We start from the raw sequence: 16,601 nt of genomic DNA, 5'->3' as shown, positions 1-16,601 counted from the left end.
ACAGGAAAACCCATATGAATATTTTGGCCAACCCAACATTAATATACTATAGTTAGTGCTCATTTTTCAGATTTTTATTTACTCATTCAACCAGTGCTTGTATTTTTAACATGCAAAGCCCTTTGTTAGGTGCTGCACTAAGTTAAAATTATAATAAAAAACACTTTGTTCTTTTATAATTTCTAAAAATTGTTTTATTTGTGGCATGCAGGATCTTAGTTCCCTGACCAGGAACTGAACCCATGCCCCCTGCAATGGAAGCACAGAATCCTAACCGCTGGACCCCAGGAAAGTCCCATAATAAAGAACAATTTGTTCTTTATGTTCAGTCTATGAGCTCTGTGCATACTTGCAAATACAAACACAAGGCCAATACACACGCGGTTGAAAAACTAATCCTATGATCCCCTGAGTGCCCAGCCTCCTGCTTTCCCCATCACAGGTGAATATGAGATTTTCTCCTGAATTTCTCTCTACCCTTGTAGAACTGATATAAAAACCTGCCCCCAGGTTCTGCAGCATCTGGTTTTTTTTCCCTTCTGTTTAAGTTCCTCTGACCATGTAAGTGCCTCTTATTTACCCTCCATAGATGGCTTCTCCTTTAGAGCTCTTGTGACACAGGTGAACTTGTGATAGTCTGTTTGTTAATCATATTTTGCACATAAGTATCATGTAAGTATCACAGGACATGCTAAATAAATTTAACAGTGAAGGCGGTATTAAGGTTGGAGGGTGTAGATGCCAAGAAAATGAAAAAATGATTTATTATCATCACCTCTCCATGAATATTTGACTGGCTGGAGTTTGGTAGTGAAGAAAAAGCAACATCAGTCTATAAACTTCTCCAAAATGTATCCTTACTCATGTTGCTACTTTTGTGATGCTCACCATGGACTTGAACCATGTGACATCAGATTGTTCTGTTCTCTATAGGGACTAAGAGGTGACCACATGTTGTCTGTATCTTGAAAGCAACAGGATATTCTAACAGACTGAATGTGGAGTATATAGGAAAGAAAGGAGGCAAGTTTGACTCCCAACTTTTTAGCCTGAGCAATTAAGAGGCTAAAGTTGTAATTATTTGCAATGGGGAAGAATCAGGAAGGAAGGAGGTTTTTCGAGGAAATACCAGATGTTTGAGAAGCCTGTTACATATTCAACCACAGATGTCAAGTAAGCAGTGTGAGTATGCTTCCAAAGTTCAGGGAAAAGGTCTGCAACATATACATTGGAAGCCCTCCACATCTGTGTGGATGAGACCACTAAGAGTGTGTGTGGACAGAGAGGAGATTCAAGGGATGAAACTTGCATTCTCCAACATTGGGTCAGAGACAGGATGAAGAATTGGTGATTCTTCAGACCAAGAAGAAGGAGCCAATGAAGTAGGAAAAAACAGAAGACTAGAAAGTATTTCAGAGAGGAGGGAGTGGTCAACTGTCAAATGCTACAGAGAAGTAAAAAAAAGATAAGGGCTGAGAAGTGACCATTAAGTTTAACAACAAGGACATGAGTTTGAGCAAGTTCTGGGACTTAGTGATGAACTGGGAAGCCTGGCGTGCTGCAGTCCATGGCGTCCCAAAGAGTTGGACATGACTGAGTGACTGAACTGAACTCACCAGTGACCCTGAGAAGTTTCAGAGAAATTCTGAGTGAATATATGACTGGAGTGATTTTAAGATGAACTGGAAGCAGAACCGAAGACAGGGAGTATAAGCAACTCTTGTGGGTAGTTCTGCTCTAAATAAGAACTGAGTAACAGGGACAATATCTGAAGGGGATTTGGGATCATATGCTTTGCTCGTGGACTTTGTCACTCTCCTCTCACCTCAAATCTTCACCTCACCCCACATGCTGATTCTGGCTGGTGACCTTGTTTATTTCAGTAAGAAAAAAATAGAAACAGTCAGGAAGAAACATCAAGTTGCCACCACAATTTTAACCTCCTACCTGCATTCTTATATATTCAACATGAAACCTGTTGGTTTGGCTGTATGCTTTTCTGCAGTGGTGTATGCCTATGTGGTTCATGGATGGACCAGGAGAAGTACTGTATTAACCAGGGTTAGGGGATTGCTAGGTGAGGATGATGAAGGGTGCTAGGGACAAGAATAAAATACTTATAACTTATACATTCCATTCTTTTTGACTCCTAAAAAACAAGACAGCCTGATTGTCAAAGTCAGGCTTCCCTGGTGGCTCAATAGGAAAGCATCAGCTTGCCAACGCAGGAGATACAAGATATGCGGGTTCGATCCCTGGGTTGGGAAGATCCTCTGGAGAAGAAATAGCAACCTACTGTAGAATACTTCCCTGGGAAATCCCAGTGACAGAGGAGCCTGGAGGGCTAGAGTCCATGGGGTCTCAAAAGAGTTGGACGTGACTTAGCAACCAAACGACACCATTGTCAAAGTCAGGGACCTGCCGGTCTAATAGAATAACTCAATCTTGGTAGAATTTGGCAATAAGGAGTTCATGATCTAAGCCACAGTCAGCTCCCGGTCTTGTTTTTGATCACTGTATAGAGCTACCCCATTTTTGGCTGGTATAATCGATATTTTGATATTGATTTTGATTCTGATTTTGATATTGATCATCTGGTGATGTCCATGTGTAGAGTCTTCTCTTGTGTTTTTGAAAGAAGGTGTTTGCTATAACCAGTGTGTTCTCTTGGCAAAACTCTGTTAGCCTTTGACTTGCTTCAGTTTGTACTCCAAGGCCAAATTTGCCTGTTACTTCAGGTATCTCTTGACTTCCTACTTTTGCATTCCAGTCCCCTATAATGAAAAGGACATCTTTTTTGGGTGTTAGTTCTAGAAGGTCTTGTAGGTCTTTATAAACCATTAAGTTCAGCTTCTTCAGCATTACTGGTTGTGGCATAGACTTGGATTACTGTGATATTGAATGGTTTGCTTTGGAAATGAACAGAGATCATTCTGTCATTTTTGAGATCACATCCAAGTACTGCATTTTGGGCTCTTTTGTTGACTATGATGGCTACTCCATTTCTTCTGAGGGATTCTTGCTCTTAAATTAAAGAAAGTAGGGAAAACCACTAGACCATTCAGGTATGACCTAAATCAAATCCCTTGTGATTATACAGTGGAAGTAACAAATAGATTGAAGGCATTAGATCTGCTAGACAGAGTGCCTGAAGATCTATGGACGGAGGTTCATGACATTGTACAAGAGGCAGTGATCAAGGCCAGCCCCAAGAAAAAGAAATGGAAAAAGGCAAAATGGTTGTCTGAGGAGGCCTTACAAATAGCTGAGAAAAGAAGAGAAGCTAAAGGCAAAAGAAAAAGGAAAGATATACCATTTGAATGCAGAGTGCCAAAGAACAGCAAGGAGAGATAAGACAGTTTTCCTTAGCATTAAATGCAAAGAAATAGAGGAAAACAATAGAATAGGAAAGACTAGAGGTCTCTTCAAGAAAATTAGAGATACCAAGGGAACATTTCATGTGAAGATGGACACAATAAAGGACAGAAATGGTATGGACCTAACAGAAGCAGAAGATATTAAGAAGAGGTAGCAAGAATACACAGAAGAATTATACAAAAAAGATCTTCATGACCCAGATAACCACAATGGTGTGATCACTCACCTAGAGCCAGACATCCTGAATTGTGAAGTCAAGTGGACCTTAGGAAGCATCACTACGAACAAAGCTAGTGGAGGTGATGGAATTCCAGTTGAGCTATTTCAAATCCTAAAAGATGATGCTGTGAAAGTGCTGTACTCAATATGCCAGCAAATTTGGAAAACTCAGCAGTGGCCACAGGACTGGAAAAGGTCAGTTTTCATCCCAATCCCAAAGAAAGGCAATGCCAAAGAATGGCAATGCCAAAGAATGTTCAAACCTCCGCACAATTGCACTCATCTCACATGCTAGCAAAGTAATGCTCAAAATTCTTCAAGACAGGTTCAAAGGTACATGAACAGGAACTTCCAGATGTTCAGGCTGGATTTTGAAAAGGCAGAGGAACCAGAGATCAAATTGTCAACATCTGTTGGATCATCGAAAAAGCAAGAGAGTTCCAGAAGAACATCTACTTCTACTTTACTGACTACAACAAAGCCTTTGACTGTGTGGATCACAGCAAACTGTGGAAATCTTAAAGAGATGGGAATACCATCTGACCTGCCTCCTGAGAAACCTGTATGCAGGTCAAGAAGCAACAATTAGAACTGGACATGGAACAACAGACTGGTTCCAAATCGGGAAAGGAGTACCTTGAAGCTGTATATTGTCACCTTGCTTATGTAACTGCTATGCAGAGTACATCATGTGAAATGCCAGGCTGGATGAAGCACAAACTAGAATCAAGATTGCCGGGAGAAATATCAATAACTCAGATACACAGATGACAACACCCTTATGGCAGAAAGTGGAGAAGAACTAAAGAGCCTCTTGATGAAAGTGAAAGAGGAGAGTGAAAATTTTGGCTTAAAACTCAACATTCAGAAAACTAAGATCATGCATCCAGTCCCATCACTTCATGGCAAATGGATGGTAAACAATGGAAACAGTGAGAGACTTTATGTAGGGGGGCTCCAAAATCACTGCAGATGGTGACTGCAGCCATGAAATTAAAAGACACTTGTTCCTTGGAAGAAAAGCTACGACCAACCTTACAGCGTATTAAAAAGCAGTGACACTACTTTGCCAACAAAGGTCCATCTAGTCAAAGCTATGGTTTTTCCATTGGTCATGTATGGATGTGAGAGCTGGACTATAAAGAAAGCTGAGCACTGAAGAATTGATGCTTTTGACTGTGGTGTTGGAGAAGACTCTTGAGAGTCCCTTGGACTGCAAGGAGATACAACCAGTCCATCCTAAAAGAGATCAGTTCTGAATATTCACTAGAAGGACTGATGCTGAAGCTGAAGCTTCAATACTTTGGCCACCTGATGCAAAGAACTGACCCACTGAATAAGACCCTGATGGTGGGAAAGATTGAAGGTGGGATAAAGGGATGACAGAGAAAGAGATGGTTAGAAGGCATCATGGACTCAATGGACATGAGTTTGAGTAAGCTCTGGGAGTTGGTGATGGACAAGGAAGCCTGGTGTGCTGCAGTCCATGGGGTCGCAAAGAGTTGGACATGACTGAGCAACTGAACTGAACTGAATTGAACTGAATCTTGGTGGAACTGCCAAGATGGCAGCAGCTCACAGTAGCTTTAAAGTTCAAACAAGCAAACAAAGGACCCAAAGTCAAAGGGTTTTCAAGGAAAAGACCAAGATTTTCAAAATACTTATTTTGTTTCTTAGGCAAAAACAACAGAGTAATTCTACAGAAATAAAGTGAACACATTGTGTTAAACATCCAGTATGCTAGTACAGAGCAAAATTTTCTTGTTTGGGAAATACTGTTCAGAATAAAAGTTCCAAATGACCACAACCAATGCTCTTAACTCAACACGCATGTTATCTATGGAGGTACAAAGCCAGTTGAGAGCTGAAGCCAAGAATAGAAGTCTGAACAGACATAAACTCCCACTGGGCAGAACAGTTTTCTATAATCTTTTTAAATAATCTTCAGACCAGCTTCTATGAATCCCTTAGGAACAGGACCCTAATAAAGTCCATGGCCTATGAAAGCTATTTATAAAACTTTTCTGAGAAGGTTACACAAATATATTGTCTCAAGCACTGTGTAACGAAAAGTTATAACCTATTCCTTAGAGGATATCTAAGTTTTTAACAGATCTTAAAGCTATCTTTACGTAGGTTAGGGATTTGCAAAGAAAAAGTAGTCTGATTATACTTTTTATATGTATTCAAATCTGCTGTGATAATTCTTTATCATCATAATAACCACCATCATTTATCTTCTAGACACTTACATATATTTTCTCAGTTAATCTTCATACACACACATACACACAAAACTATGAAACAGTAATAGTATTTCTATTTTAGAGAAAAAGAATGGGGATTTAAATAAACTAAATGACTTTTCTAGCATCTTATTATGATAACTAACCAGGAAAACCAGGATTCACACCTAAGCCTCCACCCCAATTACTGACCATAAAGCCAGTGTGGGCTGAGCAATCATTATATGTGTGTGTGTGTGTGTGTGCGCACGCGCGCGTGCACACTGAAATACCCTTATCAAGTAGATTGGTATGGACACTATAACAACCTATACTGACCAATCTGATGCCCAGACATCAGCCTTACAAAAACCAAAAACCTGTCAAATCCCATTTTTAAATTCTTCATCTGTAAAAAGGGATGAAAATTAGTACCAGTGTCTTTGTTTACAATTATTTAATGGGGAGACCCAGCATATTGAAAAAGAAATGTGGAATGGGTTTTAAAATCAGATATTCCCTCCCTACTAAGTATAGGCTCAGTGGTAAAGAATCCGTCTGCCAATGCAGGAGACGAAGGTTCAATCCCTGTCAGAAAGATCCCCTGAAGGAAGAAATGGCAACCCGTTCCAGTATTCTGGACTGAGAAATCTCAAGGACAGAGGAGTCTGGTGGGTTACAGTCCATGGGGTTGCAAAGAGTCAGACACAATTGAGTGCACACACACTAAGTATGGAAGCCAGGATAAACCTCTGACCACATTATGATTAAATGTCTATGGTTTTCATGTATTCAAATTCACACTTAAGTCATTATTTCTGATAAAGTAATCCTGCCAATGATATTAGCTGCCAAGTGGTAAGCTAGATTTCAAGTTCACCTGCTGAATCCATAAATGCTATATTTATGCATTTGTTAACCCAAGATTTTAATGGAAAAAAATGAACATATTAATAAAATGTTCTATTTAGAATACACAAGTCAAATTTATGCCATTAAGGAAGGGTTGCTTTCTCAAAATGGGGCCGGGGTCGGGGAAAGGCAAGCACTACCCAAAGCAGATTATATGCAGACATGAGGAAATTAAAAATGAAAATGAGCAACAGAAATCCATATTTCAGAGGTAAGGTTTTTGGGAAATATCTCCTAAATGAAACTTTAAATAATATAGAATTTTTAAATGAAAGTTGAGGCTGGAATGCAACTCACCAATGTAAAATAATCCTTTGAATCTTTTCTTTTCTAACCAGAGTAAAGACCTAACATAGGTAGCAAGAAAATTTCTCAATTTCGGCCCTCATTTTCTCCTCTTTTTCTTAAAACCAATACATGGTAATTCGCCATGGTTAAATTTCCTGAAAGAAGCTAAGAAAGCATACAAGTTCTTTACACACATGCAAATTTATGTATATAGGTAGATAGATATAGAGATATAGATATTGATATATGTGTATTTCACCAAAATATATCCCAGTTGCACACTGAAGGCTTGTATTCCCTGGAAGCTGCCCCCTCAAGGAAAGCAAACTGGATACTAAATAGAAGTTGAGGTCTTAAGATCTTGAGGTCCATAGATTTACCAATCTAATCTTTTCTCTCCTGTACTAATATTGCAACAAAACAGATGGTAATAGTTCAGATGCATATATGTAATTTTTTCTGCCTGAGATCTGGGTTCCTTATTCCTTATCATTAAGATCACTTTAGAAATTTGAGAAGAAATAAGGAAGATGAGTCTACTGTTCTTAGAAAATCACGACTCCATAGGAAAAATAAAAATAGAGATTAGAAATCCCCCAGCTGGGGAGTCAAGGTCTTAGTTAGGCATGTACAGCTTTCTAAATCCCATAAAAATCTCAACATCTGACCCATTTCATTTTTACAAGGGAAGGGGCGATTGCTCTGGAAAATATGCGTAAAAATCCGCAGCATTCAGAGGCATTAAACAGTTTTATTTCACATTTGTTTCCTGTGTATCCTGCTTGATAGACACACTGCAGCACCTGCTGCTGTAAGTCTGCTCTTCGTCAGCTTCCAGCCTTCTCAGTTCAGAAAGCACTGGTTTGAGCAGCTTTTCCCACAGCTGAGGTCATGCTGCCCTCTTCTGGTCACTGCACAGAATGTCCTGAAATGACCCTCGAAAGGAATGCAAAGTGGAGAACTAGAGATTGTTGTCTCGTTTATAAAGTGTTTTTCAGCCAGTAAATTAAAACCAATTTTATTCAAGATGGCAATGCTATAATAATTTTAAATTTGGTATGTTTTAGATAGAAGCTATTCCTGAGAAGTTTTGAAGTCTTTATCTACACATTAAATTGATAGCTCTGATGTTTTTGAATATGGTTTTCATATTACCTAAATTTTAATGATCTATTTTGTACAATGTGAACATAAATAAAACATTTAAAAATATTAAAAATAACAATCATGTATGGTAAACTGTAATATTGGCTAAGGCATTCTATTTCTCTCCAATGAATCCAAATTTAGAAACACTCAAAGGGAAGCAAGGAAGTGGAAGACAAAAGCTAACAACAACAGAAATTACACTGGAATTTCACCAAAGCACAAATACAAGAAAATACAGGCACTTTTCAAAAGGTTCTTTTTGTCTCTAATTTTCAGAATCTGAAAACATATCCACTAGCATTCCATATCTCAAAAAAATAGTTTTTCTTCTGCTCTTGTTATTACTACAAATCAATAACTGGCATGTTAATGCAATTGTCTTTCCAGATTTTTGTGGACAGGAACTGCATGTTAGTCTAGCATGAGAATCTATGTCTTAGGCTCATTCATCTTAAAGAGATCTTTAAAAAGCAGGTTCTTCTCTGCAAATATTAGCAACGTTCTGTCAACACTATGGAATGGATACCTAATTCTGGATTATTTTTTAAAAGTCCAATTCCCCTAACAACCAATTATAGATAGCAATATTCCTTTATTTATAACTGCTTCCAAAAATTACATTAATTTTTTACTTTATTTGATGGCAAGGCAAAGAACTAGCTGTAATCTTTTGTAAAATACTCTTTCATGATTTCACCTTCAGGCAGGTTTTCTTCACATCACTCATTTCTGGACAAATGGCTCCCCTCGTCTTTCCTTCTCTTTAAAGGCACATCCTTGAATCTGCTAGTTCACCTGTGTATTAAGGGCCCAGCAAGGATTCTGTTGTTAAGTCCCTAATTCAGGAGACTCCATTGTCCTACATCACTGCTGGTGGCCTAAATTAAAGGGAACAAGTGCAGATCAGGAAAATACTGCACAAACTCAAAGTGTATAGTGCAAATGATGGCCTGAGGGAGATGATGCTTATACATATTGGCTTTGTAAAAGAAATTCTTCCACATCTGTACACACCTCCATGGAAGCTAACAAATTGCCCTTGTTAGCTTATTTTTCAGGCACTAAAAAGCATTTCTGGACTCATAGTATGTTTATGATGCTCATCCCTGATATTCTTCACCAATATACCCGTATCAATTTACAAAGTATATTCCTTCCACATATATTAAACAGAGAATATTTTAATCTTCAACAAAATGACAGTTCCTATCATCAGTTTAGCCACATGTCCAGAGGCTTCTTGGAGCATATCCTGGGATATGGGGCTCTGTCCTCTCAGATGGAAAATAAGAGAACCAAATGAGATCATTTTTCAGGTCTTTCCAACTGAAAAAATTCAGGTTCTAACTGCAAGTAGAGTCTGCAATGGGAGACTTCAGGCCTACATTCCCAGCTCAGTCCTCTCTGGTCAAGACAGAGCATCTTCTCCAGAAATACAGGAAGAAAGTAGCAAGGCCACATTTTGGTTGGCATACACAGTTACTTCTAGAAAATAACACAGCCAGTAATGATTCTACTAACTCTAGAGAATAATTTACCACAGTCACCATTAATGATTATTTTAGATGATCGTATTAAAGAATATCACTTGTGCCATTAAATAGAAGACTTTGTCTAATTCCCTAAACTGTGTATCATTTAGAAATAAGCTGAGAGGTAATCATGATAGATATTATAGAAATACAATTTTTTTACACTAAATGATTCATCTTAAATAGAATCCAGAACCCAGAATTACGTAAGAACCCCTTCAAAGAACTAAAATCAAACAGGAAGCAGTTTGGGAACTGCCTAGGACAGCCAAATGCCAAGATAAAGGAAATGTCTGTATTTCTTTTCACAGTTGTTTAACTTTCATTATCACAGTACCAAAGCAGAAATGAAGGAATCATAGAATTATAGGAGTAAAGGAACAGTTTACATGCTGTTCCACTCAATGCTACATAGGGGTTTTGTTTTTGTTACATGTTGTTTATATGTTGGGGAAATTTTTCTCTGGTTATTTTCCAGTTTAGATAAAGCAATAAATAAGACTTTGCATCTCTTATCCAAACTGGTTGGTAACTGCCAAATGTGAATGCCTTACTAGGAAGGCAGAGTTGAACTGTATAGGTAGAGCAAAATATTTTACTTTGCTGCTGAGAAAAAAGTTCAACACATAAGCACAAGTCTGGGGACTGGCAATGATTAAAGCATACAGATACCATTTCAGTTGAGACCCACCAGGGAAAATAACTACTGGGGCAGTACCCAATGCAATAGAAGTGTGACTGGTCAGCTATATGCAACTAAATTATATTTATTTTCAACAAATGATTTCTAATGTTAAGTGAATGCTGACCTTCTAAAATCAAAGGTGAATGTTGACATTCTTTTTTAACTGAAGAAAATAATGTGTAGAATAAATAAATCTTTTAAACTGTTTCATAATAACCTGATATGCATCATTTCCCTCTCTCCTTCTCTTTCTCCCCTCCCCACATCTCCCTCCTTCCATCTCTCTTCCTTTCTGTCTCCTTCTCCACCCGCCCATCACTCCTCTCCAGTCTTGTCTTTCTCTGCCTTCTTCTCTCCTGCATCCCTCAGAAATACAGCTTGCTTTAAAAATGTTACCTTCACTTGCCACAAATAATCTGTAATCTTACCTGAAAATGGAGAGTCCTGAGATTCATCCAACAGGCAGGTTACTGCTTCATTAAAGACACTGTTGTTGTCCACTGTTCTACTAGCCTGATAGGAGAAAGGTCCTCAGAAGATTTACCAAAACACAGAAATTTCTTTGAAGAGAAGCTCATTTCTTAACCTGTCTTATTTTTACTACCACCCAAAGGATAGTTTCAAACTGTAACTGAATGTTAGCTAAACCTCCATCCGCCCTGTAGTCTATTAGCAAGACTCCACAGGGCAGCAATGCAACCTGGGACCCTTTGAATGAGCCTCACTTTACACAGCAACACTAGGCAGGCAATAATAAAGGTAATAACAAGTGTTATGCCTTGACCAGTTATTTAAAAATCTAAAAAAACCTCACAGGTTCCTCTCCACATAGGGCTTTGAACTTTGCTTCTGCATGTTAACATCATCCACATTATCATTTTCGTATTTTCTTGAAAATAAAATTTCTAGACTCTTTACATGACAGAAATCTGGAATCAAATTTTGAACTGGATTATTTTATTTCAAAATGCAGCTTGTGGATGGAGATGGAAAAGGTTTTATTTCTTCTTTAAAATTATACATGTATACTCCCTACTAAATAATGGCATAACTGTATCACTTTATGATCCACATGTGGGTAGGTACCTCCCAGCAAGACACAACACACACCCATTTAGCCACACATCTGCTGACCCCTGGAACTCACTAAAGTATATCCAAGCATCAAATCTAAAAGAGAAGACAGGATTTTTAATTTGCAGCGTTTTGTATGTTAATTCTTTATTTTCCCCTTATGGATCTCATATTTATTTTTTTATGTGCATTTTGCTCCTTTTAACCCCGTGTCAGCCCTACAAAATGTCACAAGCCTTTGACCCCGTATTTCTCTAACAAGCCAACCAGGTTCAAATGGGATTTTTACATCTGTTTGTAAATTTTAGTTGGGGGCAGTTGAGAGATGGAAAAATAAAGACAAATACTACATTTGTGTAAGGTTTAATTCACATCAGTTGTACAATACTGTGCTGTTGGAATGTGTCTCAATAAATAGGCTTCAAAAAGAAATCACTGCAGTGTAAAAAGTTTCCCTGAACTCATGTGCTTTTTACTGTTCCCGGGTCTCATAATAGCTTTTAAAATTATTTTTTCAGACTCTTAGAGCCATGTACCCCATATTGTGATAGGATATGTTTCTCTGCCCTGCTCCCTAGAGGAGAGTTGGAGACAGGGGAAGTTCAGACAATTTGGCACCATCCTAGTCTAGAAGGGGCCCAACTTGGAGTCATCCTGTTGCCAGAAAAAAATAAGAAGAAGAAATTAAAGTGTCAAAAATGGTTGAGGAATTTAAGCCTATGAAGAGAACTCTCATATTAACTAAACATAAATTGGCAGTTCATATCTACTCATCCGACAGAAAATATTTGAATACCTACCACACCAAGCACTATTCTAGGCACCGGAGATACAGCTCAGAACAAAGTCAGTGCTTCCATGGAGCTATACAGTGGGTTATAATCCAGAGTACAGCTGTGGCTTTGCTGCTTTTGAAATTATGCCCATTTTTCAGAATAGGCCTGCTCTGAAACCTTTTGGCTTTCAGATGGCATCAGATAAATTCTTGGTATAGTGGCAGAGAAAGAGGCTTAATAAGAATACACAATCGACTATCACAGAGCAAAACCTCTTCCTCTAGGAACATGTGGAGTTTCAATTTCTTAGTTGTAGTCAGTCACCACTATTGACTTCCCCAGCTAGGGAGTGTGGATTCTGCAATATCACGACAAAAAAGCAAGCGCAACCAGAAATAGTACACTAAAGCCCAACAATTTTCCAGGGGGTGGGAGAATCTTTTTCTACCGGGAGTTTGCAGTATAGTCTATGCTTGTCTTCACACGGATAGGTCGCTCTGACACTAGCTTCTTACCGCCCTCTGCTGGCCAGGTCTAAATTCAGTCTTTTAAACCTGTCCTGATGCATCCAAATGCTATTTTTATTAGACAAACCACGTGTTTGCAAAACATAAAAAATTGTTAAAGCTTTATGTTAATGCTACTTAAAATTAACCCTAAGAATATCTTGTACCATTCTTTCATTTCTTCAAGAATTTTTTACTAAAAATGCAATGCACATTAAAGCAAAAAAAAAAAAAAAAAGCAGCAAAACACCCACCTTTCCAGAAACAACCATTAAAACCTTGATGTGTAACTCTTTCTTCTGCAGGGATGTGCCCTTATATTCCTTTAATTTTTACAAAATGTGGTCTTACTGTACATTTTCTTAAAAAATAAGCAATATTTTTAAGAAAATGCCCTTCCATTCTGTCCTTATAGCACCGAAAAATCCCACTAAGATGTACCCTTTATCATCAGAAAACGCAAGGTTAACGGAATCCTCCAGGTTGGCGGAGCCATGGAATAACCACCAGTCTTTGTTTCACAACCCAGTTTAGCTCCTTAACAGTAAATTTGAGGCTCAGCTTCTACCTACAAAAACACTTCGGTTTCTTCTCCTGTTCACTCCCTTCCCAAAGCCAATGTGCCACTGAAAACAAATTAGGAATGTATGTGGTGAAGGTAGTCACTGAACATAAGTCAACACTCTTAAGGAAGGTACACTTCATACAAATTAGGAGAGAGCTTAGCAAACAGTTGTCCATTTTAGTGCAGGTCTTAAAAAACTCAGGGTAACCCACCTCCCTCATTTCTAAGTCTTTTCAAACAAAACCCAGGTTGCAATGCAATTCTCATCAGCTGACTGTGACTTGGCTTTGTAGGTTTTGGATAAAAAGCTAAAGTATCTTACACGTGATAAAGCATTAATTTAGGTGTGAGGCCTGGCGTGCTGCGATTCATGGGGTCGCAAAGAGTCGGACACGACTGAGCGACTGAACTGAACTGATGCCATCCGAAGTGTAAGCAGTGCTTTTTAAAAAGGGTTGAAGTTTTTGCCGAGAGCAACATCACCACCAGTCCTTCTGAACACTGATGTATTATTTATATAGCCCAAACTGATCACCCTCTGGGAAATTCATCTTCGACTTTGATCCCCAACTCCTCCTCTTCCCCCAGCACTTGAGCACCTGCAACGATTCAGACTTCACCCAACAGGTTCTCACTGGGAGGTTGGGAAGGTGTGATGGCCTTTTGGGCACCTCTACAGCCCAGCCACGACACCTCCGCTGCTCTTAGATATTACTGCTTCAAATTCTGCCTTGCAGCTTGAGCTTCATGAGGACCCCAGCTGGGACAATGCCCATCCTTCTGTGCCATCAACCTGCCCCATCCTCAGCCTGGAATGAAGGCCAAGATCTTATTTCCCCTCCTTGGTTAAATACCCTCTCTTCCCACCATGGATCAAGTGTAGGGTGCATTCAAATTTTGCTTGTGGCTAACATTTTCCTTGAGCCCAGCTCTTTGTACACTCATCTATATAGACAATTAAAAAAGCAAATTCAAGCACCATATTAAGGGTTAGGTTGGTCTTCAGTAATACTAACAGGTATTTCCATGTTTCCAGGCTTTGTAACACCTCTACCTATATAGTGGTGAAAAGTTGTTGATGAATGAAAAGATGGCCAGGATTCTTGGCCTCCGGAGAAAAATTCAGTCTGGGGCCAGAGACATGCTTGGTCGCTCAGAGCTTTGTGTAATGAAGTTTTATTTAAGTATAATGGAGATAGAGAAAGCTTCTGACATAGGCATCAGAAGGGAGCAGAAAGAGTACCCCCCTGCTAGTCTTCAGCTGGATGTTATAGTCACTAGCAGTCTGTTAATTGAAAGAAAGCAATGTCTTAAAACTCATAATGGCACCAGGCCCTTCACCTATAAGATGCATTTTGGGATATCTTGGCACCAAATGGTTCATCTGGGCCATAAAATGATTAACTTGAATCTTGTAGAAGGACAGATTACCATACAAATAGTTTCGTTTACATAGATTAGGGGAACAATATCTGAATATAACATACTGGTTTGTCAAGTAGGTTCTAAGCCACGAGGCAGAACTGACTTGAAGACAGAGTTTGGGGTAAATGCATAGCACATTAGCATAGTTTAAGACAAACATTTCTACAATAAAAATGCATTGGTTATCACCAGGTTTGAGAATAGTTAACTTCAGGTGAAACCAAGTGTCATTATGGCAACACAGTATTTTAAGAGAAACCTTTTAAACTTGTAGAGAAGGGAAAAAATATCGCTCGTTTCTTTCCTCCTGCCACATAAGAGAGGTAAAAATGTTTGACACTTGCAGGCTATTTCCTCCGTTTGGAGACCCCTGGCCTTCTTGCCTGTTACCCTCAGTGGTTTCACTGCCTCCAGGTCTCAGCCTGATACAGCGTTTTTACAGTTTTTCGATGGATGTCCTGGTTGTTCTCTGTTAAGAATTTGAAGTGGCTTACCAAAAATACACATACTAGAAATTTTAATAAAGTCAGGACCAGACAAAAAATTAGGAACAGGAAAAACACTGCCATGGAGGTTTTCTTGTAGCTCAAGTGAACTGACATCTCACTCTCCCTGGGAGAAAAACAGTATCATGTAATGGACTGGCCAGAATTCCTTTGGTAATGCTATTTTCCCCACTAAAGATACCTGCATCTGCCCTGACATTTTGGATGAGCTCCCTCAGATAAACCTGGGCTTCCCTGTTGGTTCAGATGGTAAAAGTGTCAGTCTTCAGTGCAGGAGACCAAGGTTCGATCCCTAGGTTGGGAAGATCCCCTGGAAAAGGAAATGGCAGCCCACTCCAGTACTCTTGCCTGGAAAACTCCATGGACAGAGGAGCCTGGTGGGCTAGTCCATGGGGTCACAGTCAGAGAGTCCGACCCAACTGAGCAACTTCAGTTTCATATAAACTACAGACAAGTCACAACCAGAAATCACAACTAAAATTCTTAGAGCTGGGTCTTGAAGGATGCACCTCAGGAGAGGTAGAACAGATTATGAAGAACATGACTGCAACTGAGCAGTGCAGATCCAACACTGGGGCCATTGAAACCTGGTGTCTATGGACTGTGAAACAAGGTAGGAGCAGAGGACACTCTAGAGATCTAGCTTGGGGAACACAAGCTAGCTAATTACTTAATGAAGAGCCTAGTAAAGCCACTGTCTAGATCAATAGCTCTTCCTCTTGCTCTGAAAGTCACTCAATGTCCAACTCTGCAACCCCATAGACTGGCCTGCCTTGCTCAATCTATGGAATTCTCCAGGCCAGGATACTGGAGTGGGTAGCCATTCCTTTCTCCAGGGAATCTTCCCAATACAGGGATTGATCCCAGGTCTCCCACAATGCAGGTGGATTCTTTACAGCTAAGCCACCAGGGAAACCCCTTACTCTTACACAAAAAAGGGAAAAAATTCAGTTGTTCATTGAGTCCTGCCCAACTCTGCAACCCCATTTACTGCAGCTTGCCAGGCTTCTCTGTCCATCATTTCTTGGTGTTTGCTCAAACTCATGTCCCTTAATCAAGGGCTTTGTGCCATTATACTGCCCCATGATGGACAGGTCCATGGGGTTGCAGTCAGACACAACTTCATGAACTGAGAATAACAAAGGCCAAAGCAAGCCTTCCTAGCACTAATTTCGAGAGCGGCCAGCGAAATCAGTATGAAAATGCACATTGCAGTAATTCTATTTTTCCTAGCCTGAATTACACTATTTCCCATAAAAGATCAAACATATGGTTTTCCCACTGCATAAACACACTCAAACGGCACCAAATATACAGAGAATCTATTAAGACATATAAAGAAACTGCAATTAAAACTAATT

Source organism: Bos taurus, chromosome 9 (assembly GCF_002263795.3).
Source record: "Bos taurus isolate L1 Dominette 01449 registration number 42190680 breed Hereford chromosome 9, ARS-UCD2.0, whole genome shotgun sequence".
NCBI classification, from domain to species: Eukaryota; Metazoa; Chordata; class Mammalia; order Artiodactyla; family Bovidae; genus Bos; species Bos taurus.
Note: the sequence above shows the minus strand (reverse complement) of the source record.